Raw genomic sequence first — 17060 nt, 5'->3', positions numbered from 1 at the left:
GAGAGCATCCTGTCCGGCAACATTACAGTCTGGTTTGGGAACAGCTCTGCCCAGGACAGGAAGGCCCTGCAGAGAGTAGTGCGTTCGGCAGAACGCACCATGGGATCTACACTCGTCCCCCTGCAGGACCTATACATCAGGAGGTGCAGATCGAGAGCAAGTAAGATTATGAGGGACCCCTGCCACCCCAGTAATGGACTGTTCCAGATGCTACGGTCAGGCAAACGCCTCCGCTGTCACGCTGTGAAAACGGAGAGGATGAGACGGAGTTTCTCCCCACAGGCCATCAGGACTGTCAACTTTTATAACTCCAGGGACTAAATTTTGTCTTCTCTGTATTAACTTTTATTTATATGCTATAACTGTAATTCTTTTTTGTGCACAATCCGCAGGCATTGCCACTTTCATTTCACTGCACCTCGTGTATGTGCATGTGACAAATAAACTTGACTTGACTTGACTTGATGGATAGGCGACGATTCGGGACGAGATCCTTCTTCAGACTCTTCCATGACGGACATCTACCTGAGCTGGGAGGCGACAGGGAATGTTGCCGACAGGTCCGCTCCAGACTGCAGGAGTACGTGCTGAGGGACGCACTGAAGCTCGGTGCAGCCAACGCCAAGGCTCTGTCCGGGAGGACCACAGTCTAGGGTCCTTCCACTGCTGGACATTGAGGGGCAGAGTCTGGTGGGGACACCCCTCACACAAGGAAAGGGATATCACCCCAGGGGGCCGCATGAGGGGCAAGGCTGTCTTGTCTAAAGATACTGTAGGTGCGAATACTATTGAATATGACACGAAGGTATTTATTCACAAAATGCTGGAGTAACTCAGCAGGTCAGGCAGCATCTCAGGAGAGAAGGAAATGGTGACGTTTCGGGTCGAGACCCTTCTTCAGACTGATTTTGATATTGATTTTGATATTTGATATTGATTTTGATTTTGGGAGTGATATTGAATATGACACCATTGTTTAGTTTCGTTTATTGTCATGTGAAGCGAGATGCGGTGAACATATTTTTGTTGCGTGCTCCTCCAGTCAGCGGAAAGATTATACACGATCAGAATCGTGCTGTCCACAGTGTGCAGGATGTATGGGTTAACATATAGTGCAAGATAAAGTCCAGTAAAGTGTGATAAAAAGATGATCCGAGGGTCTCCAATGAGGTCGGCAGTAGCTCAGGACCGCTCCCGAGTTGTTGATGGGATGGTTCAGTTGCCTGTTGACAGCTGGGAAGAAATGGTCAATAGACAATAGACAATAGGTGCAGGAGGAGGCCATTCGGCCCTTCGAGCCAGCACCGCCATTCAATGTGATCATGGCTGATCATTCTCAATCAGTACCCCGTTCCTGCCTTCTCCCCATACCCCCTGACTCCGCTATCCTTAAGAGCTCTATCCAGCTCTCTCTTGAATGCATTCAGAAAATTGGCCTCCACTGCCTTCTGAGGCAGAGAATTCCACAGATTCACAACTCTCTGACTGAAAAAGTTTTTCCTCATCTCAGTTCTAAATGGCCTACCCCTTATTCGTAAACTGTGGCCCCTTGTTCTGGACTCCCCCAACATTGGGAACATGTTTCCTGCCTCTAACGTGTCCAACCCCTTAATAATCTTATACGTTTCGATAAGATCTCCTCTCATCCTTCTAAATTCCAGTGTATACAAGCCTGAATCTAGAGGTATGCGTTTTCACACTTCTGTACCTCTTGCCTGATGGGAGAGGGGTGGAGAGGGAGTGACTGGACTGAGACTCTGCTTTGATTTTGCTACTGGTGGCCTTGTCAAACAGCATGAAGTGAAGATGGAGTCAATGGAAGGGTGTTTGGATTACGTGATGGGCTGAACTGCGTCCAGAATGTAAAAAGATTGCGAATGCATGAAAAGTTACTGCACAGTTTCTGTTTTGTATATATTATTTATTCTGAATAAAGTTTATATCTTTGGAAAAAAAAAAGTGTCAGCCCACAACACTGAATGTGAACAGCACCTTGCAGTCAGGGTGTGTGGGAAAATAACTGCAGATGCTGGTTCAAATCGAAGGTAGACACCAAATGCTGGAGTAACTCAATGGGTCAGGCAGCATCTCAGGAGAGATCGAATGGGTGACGTTTCGGGTCGAGACCCTTCTTCAGGCTGAAGAAGGGTCTCGACCCGAAACGTCACCCATTCCTTCTCTCCTGAGATGCTGCCTGACCTGCTCAGTTACTCCAGCATTTTGTGTCTACCTTGCAGCCAGTGTCTTCACTAGACCAATGGACATCCAGCATTGTTTAGGTTTAGGTTTATTATTGTCACATGTATGGGGCAGTACAGTGGCGGTAGAGTTGCTGCCTTACAGCAACAAAGACCCGGGTTCAATGCTGACTATGGGTGCTGTCTGTATGTAGTTTGTACATTCTCCTTCTGATCGCACGGGAATTCTACAGTTTCCTCTAACATTCCAAAGATGTACAGGTTTGTCGGTTAATTGGCTTCTGTGATTTGTAAAATTGACTCTAGTGTGTAGGATAGTGTTAATGTACGGGTTGATCGCTGGTCGGCACGGACTCTCCACCCCTCTCCCATCAGGCAAGAGGTACAGAAGTGTGAAAACGCATACCTCTAGATTCAGGGACCATTTCTTCCCAGCTGTCATCAGGCAACTGAACCACACTGTATCTCTAAAGTCTTAAGTCTAAATGTGCCAAGGTTTTGTGTAAAGCTTTGATTTTCATGCTATTCAATCAAATTAGACAATACTTTACATAAATACAATCAAGCCAAACTTACGTACAATAAGTACGGCAAAGGGAAAGATACTTAATGGTCCAATGGTCAATGGTCCTTTGTTGTCATGTGTACCATTTAAGGTGCAGTGAAATTTGATTTACCATACAGCCATACCAGAAATAAGCAACAAGACACACAACTGCATAAAAGTTAACATAAACATCCACCACAGCGGCTCCCCCACATCCCTCACTGTGATGGAAGGCAATAAAGTCTTATCTTTTTCCTCTTTGTTCTCCCGTGTCAGGGCGGTCGAACCATCCGCAGTCGGGGCGGTCGAAGTTCCCGCCATCGGGGCGGTCAAAGCCCCCGCGATCGGGGCGGTTGAAGCTCCCGCGGTTGGAGCTCCCGAAGTCGGTCCCTAACCAAGCTCCACGATGTTAAGTCTGCAGGCTCCCGCGGTTGGAGTTCCCAAAGTCGATCCCCAGCAAGAGGCCACCAGCTCCTCAATATTAGGCCGCAGCAAAGATACTAGAGGAGCAAGATGGACAACTCGACCCTAAAAAGAGTAGTATGTCATGGTGCCATTTCAGTAGGCAGAAACTTGCAGAAACATTTTAAAAGAAAAAGAACAAAAATCTGTGAATTGATAGATGAGATATGTTCTGCATTTCTATGGTATCATCACACATACTGTTCCCCAAAACAAAGATTACGCTGTGAGAGACATAGCAGACGGTGGGTTTTGCCTACTAAAATGGCGGACGTTACGCCCCTTTGCGTACTACACTTCAGTATAGGCGATTTCAACGGAGTGGTTCATTTTGTTCCTCTAATATCTTTGGGCCGCAGACGATATGGAAACAAAAAATCGCATCTCCTTTGAGGAAAGTGATTAAAAAAAAGTTTTCCCCATCCCCCCCCCCCTCCCCCACACCCCTCAAAATACAAAGATAAAAATACTAAAACATACATTTAACAACATGCTAAAAACTAAAAACACCAAAGAAAGAAAAGGATGAGACAGACTGGTGGCGAGGGTGCCATTGAACAGTGCCGCTTAAAGGTTTCAAAGGTCTTTTATTGTCATGTGTACCAATTGAGATACAGTGATATTCGTATTACCATACAGCCATACTAAATAAAAGCAACAAGGCATACAACTACATAAAAGTCAACATAAACATCCACCACAGTGGATTCCCCACATTCCTCACTGTGATGGAAGGCATTAAAGTCCAATCTTCTTCCCTCATTTGAGTGCAACTCTCTGCAATTACTAGGGTGGAGTTGCTCCCAAACCAGGTTTGGAAGAGTCATTGGAGACATGCCGAGTTGCTTAAGACTTCTGAGGAAGTGAAGGCGTTGGTGTGCCTTCTTGGCTGTCACTTCAATGGATGATGTTAGTTTGTCCCTGGGAACAGCCTGCAGGTCACAGCGCTTTATGTTAAGCTGCATTTGATATTAATCACTCTCTCCTGCAAAGCATACATTCTGGCAGGAGAGATGACAGCATAAAGGAGATAAGAAGAAATTTCTTTAGTCAGAGGGTGGTGAATCTGGAATTCATTACCACAGATGGCTGTGGAGGCCACGTCAATGGATATTTTTAAGGCGGAGATTGATGGATTCTTGATTAGTACAGGTGTCAAGGGTTATGGGGAGAAGGCAGGAGAATGGGAAAGATAGATCAGCCATCATTAAGTGACAGAATAGACTTGATGGGCCGAATAGCCTAATTCTGCTCCTCGAACTTATGATCCCATGAACATGAGATGGGGATGTGACTCTGGTTGTGCTTGAGGTATCTAACAAGTATCTCTGCCTAGACTGGAAAGGTCTTAATGAATGTTGGAAAGTTCTGGCGATAAGGCATTACAATTATTACTCATCACTAATTGACCTTGAGAAGGCAGCAGTGATAACTGGTTTTGCAGCATGGCATAATTATTTCGATGTAGCTGATGTCAATGTAAAGCTGAGAGAGAATTTGAACACAATTCTAAACACCTAGTTTAGTTTCGTTTATTTATTGTCACATGTACCGAGGATACAGTGAAAAACTTTTGTTGCATGCTAACCAGTCAGCGGAATGACAAGACATGATTACAATCCAGCCACTAACAGAAAGCATGATAAGGGAATAACATGAATAACTTGAATAATGTTTAGTGTAAGATAATAATAATAATAATAATACATTTTATTTATATAGCGCTTTTCATATACTCAAAGACGCTTTACAGAGATTTTGAGAACATAGGGGAAATGAATAAATAGATAAATAAGTAAATAAATAAATGAACAGAGAAAGGAGACAGAAGGTGAGGTGACCTTCAGTGGTTGAAGGCAGTACTGAACAGGTGAGACTTCAGCGATGTTTTGAATGTGGTGAGTGTGGGGGAGTCTCTAACGGTTTGGGGTAGTGAGTTCCATAGGGTGGGAGCAGCGATGGAGAAAGCCCTGTCCCCCCAGGATCTGAGTTTAGTCCGGATGTGGGGGGATAGGAGATTGGCAGCGGCAGAGCGGAGGGTGCAGGTGGGAGTGTGCCTGTGGAGGAGGTCGGTCAGGTAGGATGGGGCCAGGTTATGGAGGGCTTTGTAGGTTATGAGGAGGATTTTGTACTGGATTCTCTGGGGGATGGGGAGCCAGTGGAGTTTATAAAGGACGGGGGTGATATGGTCACGGATCGAGGTGTGTGTGAGTAGACGGGCAGCGGAGTTTTGAATGTATTGAAGTTTATTGATGATTTTTGAGGGTGCGCCATAGAGGAGGCTGTTGCAGTAGTCCAGACGGGAGGTGATGAAGGCGTGGATGAGGGTTTCTGCAGCTGTGGAGGAGAGGGATGGACGGAGACGGGCAATGTTTTTGAGGTGGAAGAAGGCTGTCTTTGTGATGTGTTTGATGTGTTTGTCGAAGGAGAGGGTTTGATCAAGGATGATTCCAAGATTCCGGATGTGAGGTGAGGTGGATACTGGGAGACCATCAATGTTGAGGATGAAGTTTTGGGTGGATTTGGTGAGCATTTTTGGACCAATGATAATGATTTCAGATTTGTTGCAATTGAGTTTGAGGAAGTTTGATTGAAGCCAAGATTTTATTTCAGTAATGCATTTTGTCAGTGTAGAGTGTGTGGTGGAGGAGATTGATTTGGTGGAGATGAGGAGCTGGATATCATCAGCGAAGCAGTGGAAGTTGAGACCATGACGGCGGATTAATTGACCAAGGGGGAACAGGTAGAGGATGAAGAGGAGGGGGCCAAGGACCGAGCCTTGGGGGACACCTTGGGGGAGGGGAGCGGTGGGGGATTTACAGTTGTTAATGGAGATGAACTGGTGTCTGTCAGAGAGGTAAGATTTGAACCAGGATAGGGCTGTGCCGGTGATGTTAAGGGAGGTTTCAAGTCGGGTGAGGAGAATGGAGTGATTTATGGTGTCAAAGGCGGCGCTGAGGTCAAGTAGGATGAGGATGTTGAGGTTGCCAGCGTCGGAGGAGAGGAGAATGTCGTTTGTGATTTTGAGGAGCGCAGTTTCAGTACAGTGGTTTGAGCGGAATCCGGATTGGAAAGTTTCATACAGGTTATTGGTAGAGAGGTGGTATTTGAGTTGGGAAGCTACAGCACGTTCCAAAACTTTGGACAGAAAGGGTAGGTTGGAGATTGGTCTGAAGTTGTTTGGGGTGTCAGGGTTTAGACCAGGTTTTTTCAGAATGGGGGTGACAGCAGCGATTTTGAGGGATGGCGGGACGATGCCAGTGGACAGGGAGGAGTTTATTGTTGCAGTGATAAGTGGAGAGAGAGCAGGAAGGCAGGCCTTGACAAAGCTGGAGGGGATGGGGTCCAGAGAGCAGGTGGCAGTTTTTATTCCTGTGAAGAGGTCAGAGAGGTCGGTGGTGGAGATTGGGGAGAATTGAGGCAGGGGCTGACAGGATAAGGGGGGGCAGGTGGTTTGAGGGGGAGCAGGTGCGTTGGTGGTTAAGGTGCTGTAGATGTTGTCTATTTTGCTTTGGAAGAATGAAAGGAAAGTGGTGCATTTGTCAACTGTGAATGATTGGGAGATGGTGTCCAGGGGGCTGAGGAGTTTGTTTATTGTAGAGAAGAGTGTTTTTGGGTTTCCGGAGCCAGAGTGAATTATTTGAGAGTAGTAGGTGGAGTGGGCATGGGAGAGGGCATCTTTATAGTGCTGTATGTGGTCTTTGTAGGCTTGGGAGTGAATTGTGAGACCTGTTTTGTTGCGGAGTCTTTCAAGTTGGCGGGCATGAGTTTTCATCACGCGGAGTTCAGTGGGTGAAGGAAACTGTTTTGGTTTTTATAGGTGCAAGCTGGTCGAGGCAGGAGGAGAGAGTGCGGTTGTAGTAGTCAGTGAGGTCAGAGGGGCTGTGGAGGTCAACGAAGGGAGAGGCGGACATTATTTCAGAGAGGGAGGATGAGAGCGAGGTAGGTGAAACTCAAAGACGCTTTACAGAGATTTTGAGAACATAGGGAAATGAATAAATAGATAAATAAGTAAATAAATAAATGAACAGAGAAAGGAGACAGAAGGTGAGGTGACCTTCAGCGGTTGAAGGCAGTACTGAACAGGTGAGACTTCAGCGAAGATAAGGTCAAGTCCAATCAAAGATAGTCCGAGGGTCTCCACTCAGTTCATTATTAAATCATGTCATTTAAATATCATATTTTGATTAAGAATTTTAATTTACACTTTTTATTACAATCTCTTTTCATTCTGCAATGTTCGTCGGCTAAATGAAATGCTTTTGTTTGAAAGAGCAATCCCTGTTGTAATAAGGGAATGTTCCACTAGATGGAGCAGCAGTGCTAACGGCATGTAGAGATAAGGAACTGCAGGTGCTGGTTAATACAAAAAAGGACACAAGTACTGGAGTAACTCAACAAATCATGTAGCACCTGTGGAGAACGTGGATAGGTGATGTTTTGGTTCAAGACCCGTCTTCAGACATTGTTGGGGGGGGGGGGGGGGGGGGGAGAAAGCCAGTAAAGGGGAGAAGCAGGAGGGTTTTTCTTTGATAGGCAGATAATTGGAACAAAAGCCAGTGATAAGAAAGGAAGGTGTGAGACAGGCTGGTAGAGTTGCGGATGGTGAAGGCAGAGAGAGGAAAGTAGCAGGAGTGGGATAGGGGGGTGTGTGGAGGTGAGAAATAGGCAGGAGTCCGGGTGGGCCACAGGGTGGGAAGGAAGGGGGTGGAGGAGAGGGGGGGAGAGGGATGTGGGGAAGAAAGGGGTTAGTTTGAGGTTAACTACAATCGGAGAATTACAATTGTACAATTGTACAGTATTGTACCTTAAAGAGGAGGATTCGGCTTTGTTACTTCCAGACTACCTTCTTCCACCGTTCTGCTCAATAGTCAATAGCACTTTATATGTCAGATATGCAACTGCACAGTGAAATTCACTTTGCATGTATTACACATGTGGGCGCTGCCATTTTTGACGTCCTTATTCGAAGTCCGAAGTCCGGTCGGCCGGCGTGCACGATGTACCGGAGCTGTTCCCGCGCATTGACGTCCCTGTGAGAGAGAAGCGAGTGTCACCGAACTTCTAAATCCATTGGGGTGGATCACTCGCCAAGACAGACGTAAAGCCCACCGCTTGACCTGTTTTTACAAAATGGTAAACGGTCAGCTCGACATAGATGACCACATCTACACCAAACCCAAACCCAAACCTAGAGGGCATGCAGCGTAGGTTTACTAGTTAATTCCCGGAATGGCGGGACTGTCGTATGTTGAAAGACTGGAGCGACTCGGCTTGTATACACTGGAATTTAGAAGGATGAGAGGAGATCTTATCGAAACGTATAAGATTATCAAGGGGTTGGACACGTTAGAGGCAGAAAACATGTTCCCAATGTTGGGGGAGTCCAGAACAAGGGGCCACAGTTTAAGAACAAGGGGTAGGCCATTTAGAACTGAGATGAGGAAAAACTTTTGCAGTCAGAGAGTTGTGAATATGTGGAATTCTCTGCCTCAGACGGCAGTGGAGGCCAATTCTCTGAATGCATTCAAGAGAGAGCTAGATAGTGCTCTTAAGGCTAGCGGAGTCAGGGGGTATGGGGAGAAGGCAGGAACGGGGTATTGATTGAGAATGATCAGCCATGATCACATTGAATGGCGGTGCTGGCTTGAAGGGCCGAATGGCCTCCTCCTGTACCTATTGTCTATTGTCTATTGTCTATATAAGGAGTAGACGAGGGCATTCAATTCAATTTGAGATACCAGCTATCAAGACAGATGTGTATAGCAACTCATTATTCCTTCGCACAATTAAAGCATGGAATAGTCTTCACCCTACTATAGTTATTCAACCAGACGCAACTACGTTTAAGGCAGCTCTTCTCCAAGAAGCCCTTCTTGCTTAAGTCCATACTCCGCCACCTCCAGTTTAAATTCCATTTGGAATATTTTGGAGGAACAAGAACCAAGAACAAGAATTACAAACTTGTGGTTGAGATTGTTATCCCAGTGGAGCCAGCCCCAGTGTGTTGGTTAATGAACACATGGAAATAACTTAAAGGCACGGAAGGTGGAAAGGGTGGATCTTGTATATTTTTGGTTGTAGTAGTGAAATCTAGGCCATTTATGGTCGTGGGAATGACGTTTAGTTCAGTTTAGTTTAGTTTAGCGTGGAAACCGGCCCTTCAGCCCAGCGAGTCCGCACCGACCAGCAATCCCCGCAAATTAACACTACCCGATACACACTAGGGGCAATTTTACATTCATACATTTAGACCAAGCCGATTAACCTACAAATCTGTACGTATTTGGAGTGTGGGAGGAAACCGAAGATCTCGGAGAAAACCCACGCTGGTCACGGGGAGAGCGTACAGACAAGCACCGTGGTCGGGATCGAACCCGGGTCTCTGGCGCTGGAAGGCAGTAGCTCTACCGCCGCGCCACCCTGCCCCCCTCTGGTAAAGGAAACAATGGAAACCCTGATAGAGATGAAGGCTGAGATGAGAATGGATGTGGACAGCGTTAAAGGGGTGGAAATAAATAAGCTTGGTTATCTCTCAGTAAATCAGGTTCATTGACGTCGATTAAAAGTAGTGAAAAACATAATATCACAATGCACCCTCTCCAGTGTGTACACCACCTGCATCGAAAAGCAGAAACTAATTACTTTAATGTTGCTACATTTTACCTTGCTCTGCTGATGACACTAACGAGTAAAAACATGATTGATGATGTGCGTTGAATCCTGGCAGATTGTCAGCAACGTTTAATCATCGCAGTCATCATTTCTTGCTATTCCATGTAAATATCTGTTCCCAAAAGACCACCTACCTCGGAGCCAATAAGCCATTAATGTAGGAAATTAAACCAAATTTCATAACTGCAAAAATATCCAACTTTGCAAAATAAAATAGGCCATACAATTTTGAACATGGAACGTAGAACAGTACAGCACAAGAACAGGCCATTTGGCCCACAATGTCTGTGCTGAACATGATGCGTAGACTGTCTTATTCTCCTGCTCATAATCCATATCGGCCCATATTCATGTGCCTACCCAAATGCCACTATTGCATCTTAAATCCCCTTTAATGCAACTATCGCATCTACACATAAGTCTGAAGAAGGGTCTCGACCCATATGTTCGACAAAACAATTCGCTTTTTGAGTCCCTGCCCGAAGACGACTCGTTGTCCAAAATTTTGCTGGGTCCCCCGGAAGCAAAGAACCTAATCTCATCTTTTGTAGGTATCTTTTCAAACAAACTAGATAAATCTACTTTAAAAATAAAACAAACCTGGGAAGAAGACCTTAACATTGAAATTGATGACGATGTCTGGAAGGTAGTACTGAAAAGTATAAAATCCTGTTCTATTAATTCTAGGCTACAACTGATTCAATTCAAGGTTATACACAGATGACACTACTCTAAGGTTAAGCTGCATAAAATCTTTCCTGATCTCTCACCTTTGTGTAATAGATGCAAGACCGCTGAGGGTACACTCGCTCACCACTTTTGGACTTGTCCAAAACTTCACAACTTTTGGTGTCTTTTATTTCAATGGTACTCCACTGTTTTAAACGTCACTTTAACTCCGGACCCTGAAACTGCTCTATTCGGGTATTCCACAACGCTTGAGAAGCTACACCATAATGCTCGCACAATCTTGGTTTATGGTATGGTAATTGCCAACAGATGTATTTTGAAACTATGGAAATCAGACTCTGCTCCTCAGTTTGAGACTTGGTTAAGAGAATTAATGGGCATATTACATGTAGAGAGGTTGAGATATGAATTGTCTGGCAACCCTCAAAAGTTCTTCAACATATGGAACCCAGTGCTGCAGCATATTAAGGACAAGTAAAACTATCCCCTCAATGCCACATGCTTTTGTACCTTCTTTGAATCCAGCAGTGAAAATACTGAAATATTTGACTTATGAAAATCACCTTGCCTCATGTTTTTGTGCTTTTGACCTTTTTTGTCACATTGTAGTTATGTTTTTTTTTTTTTAATGTATTTTAATTTATTTATTTGTTTGTTTTTGTTTGTTTGTTTTCATGATTATGCAGGGAAGGGGAGGGATGGGGTTTACTGTTGTTGTTATATGCATTGTAATCAATTAAAAAAATTTAAAAAATGAAGAAACGGGTCTCGACCTGAAAGGTCACCCATTCCTTCTAATTTTTTTTAAAATTTGGAGATGCAGCATGGAAACAGGCCCATCAGCCCACTGAGTCCACAGCAAACAGCGATCCCCACACACTAACACTATCCTACACACACAAGGGGCAATTTACACTTATACCAAGCCACTTAACCTAAAAAGCTGTGTATGTCTTTGGAATCCAGGAATCTCCCCAGAGATGCTGCCTGGAGAGTTACTCCAGCTTTTCTGTGTCTATCTTTACTTTAAACTTTGTTCCCCTCATCTTGAATCTATGACCTCTAGGATTTGATTTTTCCATCCTGGGGGAAAAGGTTCTGAACGGCTATCCTATCCTTGCCTCTCATAATTTTGCACACTTCTACCAGGTCTCCCCACAACAACCGGTGTTCCGGAGAAAACAATCCACGTCTGTCCAGCCTTTCCCGGGAGCTAATACCCCCTAATCCTGACAACGTTCTGGTATATCTCCTCTGTGTCTTTTCCAAAGCCTCCACATCTTTCTTGCAATGGGGCTACCAGGACCGCATGCAATATTCCAAACTAAAGCTAACTAAAGCTGCATCATGACATCATGGCCTAACTAAAGCTGCATCATGACATCATGGCCTAACTAAAGCTGCATCATGACATCCTGACTCTTGTACATAACGCCCTGACCGATGGAGGCAAGCATACCATATGCCTTCTTCACCACTCTATCTACTTGGCGGAAACGGGAAGTGGCGGCGCTGCCCTGCAGCTGCGGCTCGCCGGCAGTCTGTTTGTCTTTCTTCTTTCTTTGTCTATTTGTTAGTGTTAGATGTATGAAATAGCCTATCTTTAGCTGTGTATATGTGGGGGGTGGTGGGAGGGGGGTGGGGGGAAACCTTTTTAAAAATCTCTTCCTCAACGGAGATGCGACCCTGTCCGAGTCGTATCTCCGTTTGCGCTAAAAAAAAAAAAAATTAAACGCGGGGCCTTCCATCGCCCACGGGGCCTTCCATCGCCCGGTGCGGCTCGGCCGCTGGACTTAACAGTGCCCGGTTCGGCTCGGCCGCGGGGCCTTCCATCGCCCGGTATGGCCGCGGGACGGTTCAGCGCCAGGTGCGGCTCGGCCGCGGGGCCTTCCATCGCCCGGCGCGGCTCGGCCACGGGGCCTTCCATCGCCCGGCGCGGCTCGGCCGCGGGGCCTTCCATCGCCCGGCGCGGCTCGGCCGCGGGACTTTACATCACTGGTGCGGCTCGGCCGCGGGGCCTTCCATCGCCCGGCGCGGCTTGGCCACGGGGCCTTCCATCGCCCGGCGCTGCTCAGCCGCGGGACTTAGCTGCGCACGGTACGGCCGCGGGGCCTTCCATCGCCAGGCTCAGCCGCGGGATGTTTCAGTGCCCGGTGCGGCTCGGCCGCGGGGACTTGGGCGTGGGGAAGAGAGCGAAAGTTTTGTTGCCTCCATCACAGTGAGGGGGTGTTTGGAGTCACTGTGATGGATGTTTGTGTTGGGGTCATGTGTCTTGTGTTTCTTTTTTTTGTGTGACTGCTGGTAACGTAATTTCGTTCGGTACCTCGGTACCGAATGACAAATAAAGGCTCTGTATTCTGTATTCTGTATTCTGTACTTAACATAGAAAACATAGAAACATAGAAAATAGGTGCAGGAGGAGGTCATTCGGCCCTTCGAGCCAGCACCGCCATTCATTGTGATCATAGCTGATCATCCACAATCAGTAACCTGTGCCCAAGTTCTCCCCATATCCCTTGATTCCACTAGCCCCCCAGAGCTCTATCTAACTCTCTCTTAAATTCATCCAGTGATTTGGCATCCACTGCCCTCTGTGGCAGAGAATTCCACAAATTCACAACTCTCTGGGTGAAAAGGTTCCTACTCACCTCAGTTTTAAATGGCCTCCCCTTTATTCTAAGACTGTGGCCCCTGGTTCTGGACTCCCCCAATATTGGGAACATTTTTCCTGCATCTAGCTTGTCCAGTCATTTTATAATTTTATATGTCTCTATAAGACCCCCTCTCATCCTTCTAAACTCCAGTGAATACCAGCCCAGTCTTTTCAATCTTTCTTGTGACAATTCAAGTGACAATCTTGTGTTGTCACTTTTAGGAAGGTATGGACTCGAACCCCAAGGTCATTCCATTAGTTATATTCTATTTCTTTATCTTTATTTGTGTGTTCGAAGATGTCCCATGTGCTGCCCTTTCCAATGTAATGGTCCACCACTGATTTTCCAGCACCCTTTGGTTCCAGAGCCTTTCTAGATTATCCATTGTGCCTGACCAACAGAGGGCGCCGTCTCTAAGAGGAGTCCAATGGCCACTGAGGGACCGAGATACCGGCCCTCAGACGTCAGCTATGAGGACGGATCTCCCGGCTCCGGCTCCGGCTGGGTCGGCGTTCCAGAGTCCCGGCAGCAGGGGGCAAATTCGACCCGCCGATCGGCCACGGAACCCCCGATAATGTCGAAATCGGCCCCCTCACCCGGACTGGGCATTACATTTCCGCGGGGACTTCTGGAGGGGATGGAATTTCAAGAGCACTCTCGGAATTGTTTCCGGATTAAAGGAGACGCCGGACTTTCATTGGATGGAAAATCTGTCATGGACCAGTATATTTTCAGCTGTTAATGGCCGTGGGTTCCTATCAAATAAATAATTCAGATACAACAATATTGTTAAGGGCCTGTCCCAGTTAGGCGATTTTAAGGCGACTGCCGGCGACTAGGCTGTCGCCGACAGTTCTCCGGGGTGTCGCGAGCATGATAGTGAGGAGTCTTCCAAAGATCCTAGTGGATCATAGTTGATCTAGGCGCGTCGCTGAGAAATCAAACGGTTTGAAATCCCTCGGCGACAGCTGGCTTGTCGGCAGGTATCGTTGCTTATTGCGGGCGCTGTCACATGCTGTCTCCAGGTTTGATAGGTTCTCTTAAGATACATTTAGAAGCACATAATATTAAAATAAGTAAAGTCATTTCAAAATACCATAAAATACTTGTGTTTAACCAATTTATTTACCGTCAGGACATTTGACAGGTAGATTGGTGGTGACAGTGTGACGGTCAGGTAAGCGTGGGAATTTTAGCGGTATTTTTGGCCATCAGCCATTACAGTTAAAGTGGCCTCCAAACCCAGATATGCAACCCAGAAACCAGATATACATCTCCCTTACATTTTCAAAGAATTCCCACACACCTTTCACAAAAATCCACTGAACCACTTAAATTTTTTTTTTTTTTAATACAGCTATTAGTAAACTGGAAGTAAATCCAGTTTATTCCTTGTTACAGTGAAGCTTGGTTTTTAAGTAACCCATACAAAACTCTCAAGTACTTAACGACGTCAGTGATTTCAGTGGAAACCAGGACGCCGGAGAAGCATTGACAGCGTGGGAATTTTGCGATGTTTCCGAAGACGCTGTAATCTCGACGTGACTCGGCATTGTCGTGGTCATTGTCGTCGGGTAAAAGAAAAGTTCGGCGATCTGCTACGACTTTGACAGTCACCGGCAGTCGCCAAAAAGATCACTTAAGTGGGACAGGCCCTTTAAGGTAGCAACTTATAATGTCTTTAATATAGCAACAGATCTCCTAGCATTTAATGACACGGGAGAAAAGGAATAGGTGACGTTTTGGGTCGAGACCCTATTCCTTTTCTCCAGAGTTGCTGCCTGACCCGATGAGTTACTTCAGCTTTTTGTGTCTATCTTTGGTGTAAACCATCATCTGCAGTTCCTTCCTAAGTAACTGTGTTGATTGTTGGTTTAGGGTCCTCTAAAGTTCCTAGATTGCATTTGCAATCAGGCTATATTGAACAATACCTGTGAGATATCAATAGACAATAGACAATAGACAATAGGTGCAGGAGTAGGCCATTCAGCCCTTTGAGCCAGCACCGCCATTCAATGCGATCATGGCTGATCACTCAATCAGTACCCCGTTCCTGCCTTCTCCCCATACCCCCTCACTCCGCTATCCTTAAGAGCTCTATCCAGCTCTCTCTTGAAAGCATCCAACGAACTGGCCTCCACTGCCTTCTGAGGCAGAGAATTCCACACCTTCACCACTCTCTGACTGAAAAAGTTCTTCCTCATCTCCGTTCTAAATGGCCTACCCCTTATTCTTAAACTGTGGCCCCTTGTTCTGGACTCCCCCAACATTGGGAACATGTTTCCTGCCTCTAATGTGTCCAATCCCCTAATTATCTTATATGTTTCAATAAGATCCCCCCTCATCCTTCTAAATTCCAGTGTATACAAGCCCAATCGCTCCAGCCTTTCAACATACGACAGTCCCGCCATTCCGGGAATTAACCTAGTGAACCTACGCTGCACGCCCTCCATAGCAAGAATATCCTTCCTCAAATTTGGAGACCAAAACTGCACACAGTACTCCAGGTGCGGTCTCACCAGGGCCCGGTACAACTGTAGAAGGACCTCTTTGCTCCTATACTCAACTCATCTTGTTACGAAGGCCAACATTCCATTGGCTTTCTTCACTGCCTGCTGTACCTGCATGCTTCCTTTCATTGACTGATGCACTAGGACACCCAGATCTCGTTGAACTCCCCCTCCTCCTAACTTGACACCATTCAGATAATAATCTGCCTTTCTATTCTTACTTCCAAAGTGAATAACCTCACACTTATCTACATTAAACTGCATCTGCCATGTATCCGCCTACTCACACAACCTGTCCAAGTCACCCTGCAGCCTTATTGCATCTTCCTCACAATTCACACTACCCCCCCAGCTTAGTATCATCTGCAAATTTGCTAATGGTACTTTTAATCCCTTCGTCTAAGTCATTAGTCTAAAATATCACAGTGCAATGTTTGATATTTTGGCTCATTTTCTCACATGATCAGAGACGGATTGTCCAACAATCCAATTGCCCTTTATGGAGTAACATAGAACCAAGGAACTGCAGATGCTGGTCTGAAGAACCAGACCTAATTAGTCTGAAGAAGGGTCTCGACCTGAAACGTCACCTATTCCTTTTCTCCAGAGATGCTGCCTGACCCACTGACTCCATCCAGCTTTTTGTGTCTATCTTTGGTTTAAACCAGCATCTACAGCTCCTTCCTGCACGTGCAAAGGCTGGTTAATACACAGAAAGACACAAAGGACCCAGACTCTGAAGAAGAGTCTCAACCAAAAACATGTGTCTTTTTTTTTGTGAACCAGCATCTGCAGTTCCTTGTTTTGACAAACTGTTGGGTTTGGACCCCTTCTTCAGACTCACCGTGAGTCTCTGTGTGCCAATTGCTGTTAAATTAGATTTCAGTGCAAACTAACAATGAAGACCATTTGGCATTGTGGACGATATCTTTGGCCAGGCACCACATAACATACACTGGGGAAAGCAACAGACTACAAAATGTCACCGTGCGCTTGGCCTGCTCGATAACAATTAAATCATGTTGAATAAGACCATCTGGATTTGCTTTGGTGACCTTGAACGCAAATGCTGTGCCACGTTTAGGAACAGCAAACAAAACCCAGCCTTGAACAGACCGGGACGGAAGCAGAGAGGGGCAATGTTAACGAGGGGCAGCACTGCAGCTGCTGCCTCACAACTCCAGCGATCCAGGTTCAATCCTGACCTCTTTCCCCCAGGTGCCTCTTGAAGGGGGAAAGAGGTCAGGATTGAACCTGCACGAGATAGCCCAGCTGTGGGCGGTTGTGCAGTAGGAAAAAAAAGCAGAAAGAAAAGGGTCCTGAC

This window comes from Rhinoraja longicauda, chromosome 24 (assembly GCF_053455715.1).
Source record: "Rhinoraja longicauda isolate Sanriku21f chromosome 24, sRhiLon1.1, whole genome shotgun sequence".
Classification (NCBI taxonomy): domain Eukaryota; kingdom Metazoa; phylum Chordata; class Chondrichthyes; order Rajiformes; family Arhynchobatidae; genus Rhinoraja; species Rhinoraja longicauda.
This window is presented reverse-complemented; position numbering follows the sequence as displayed.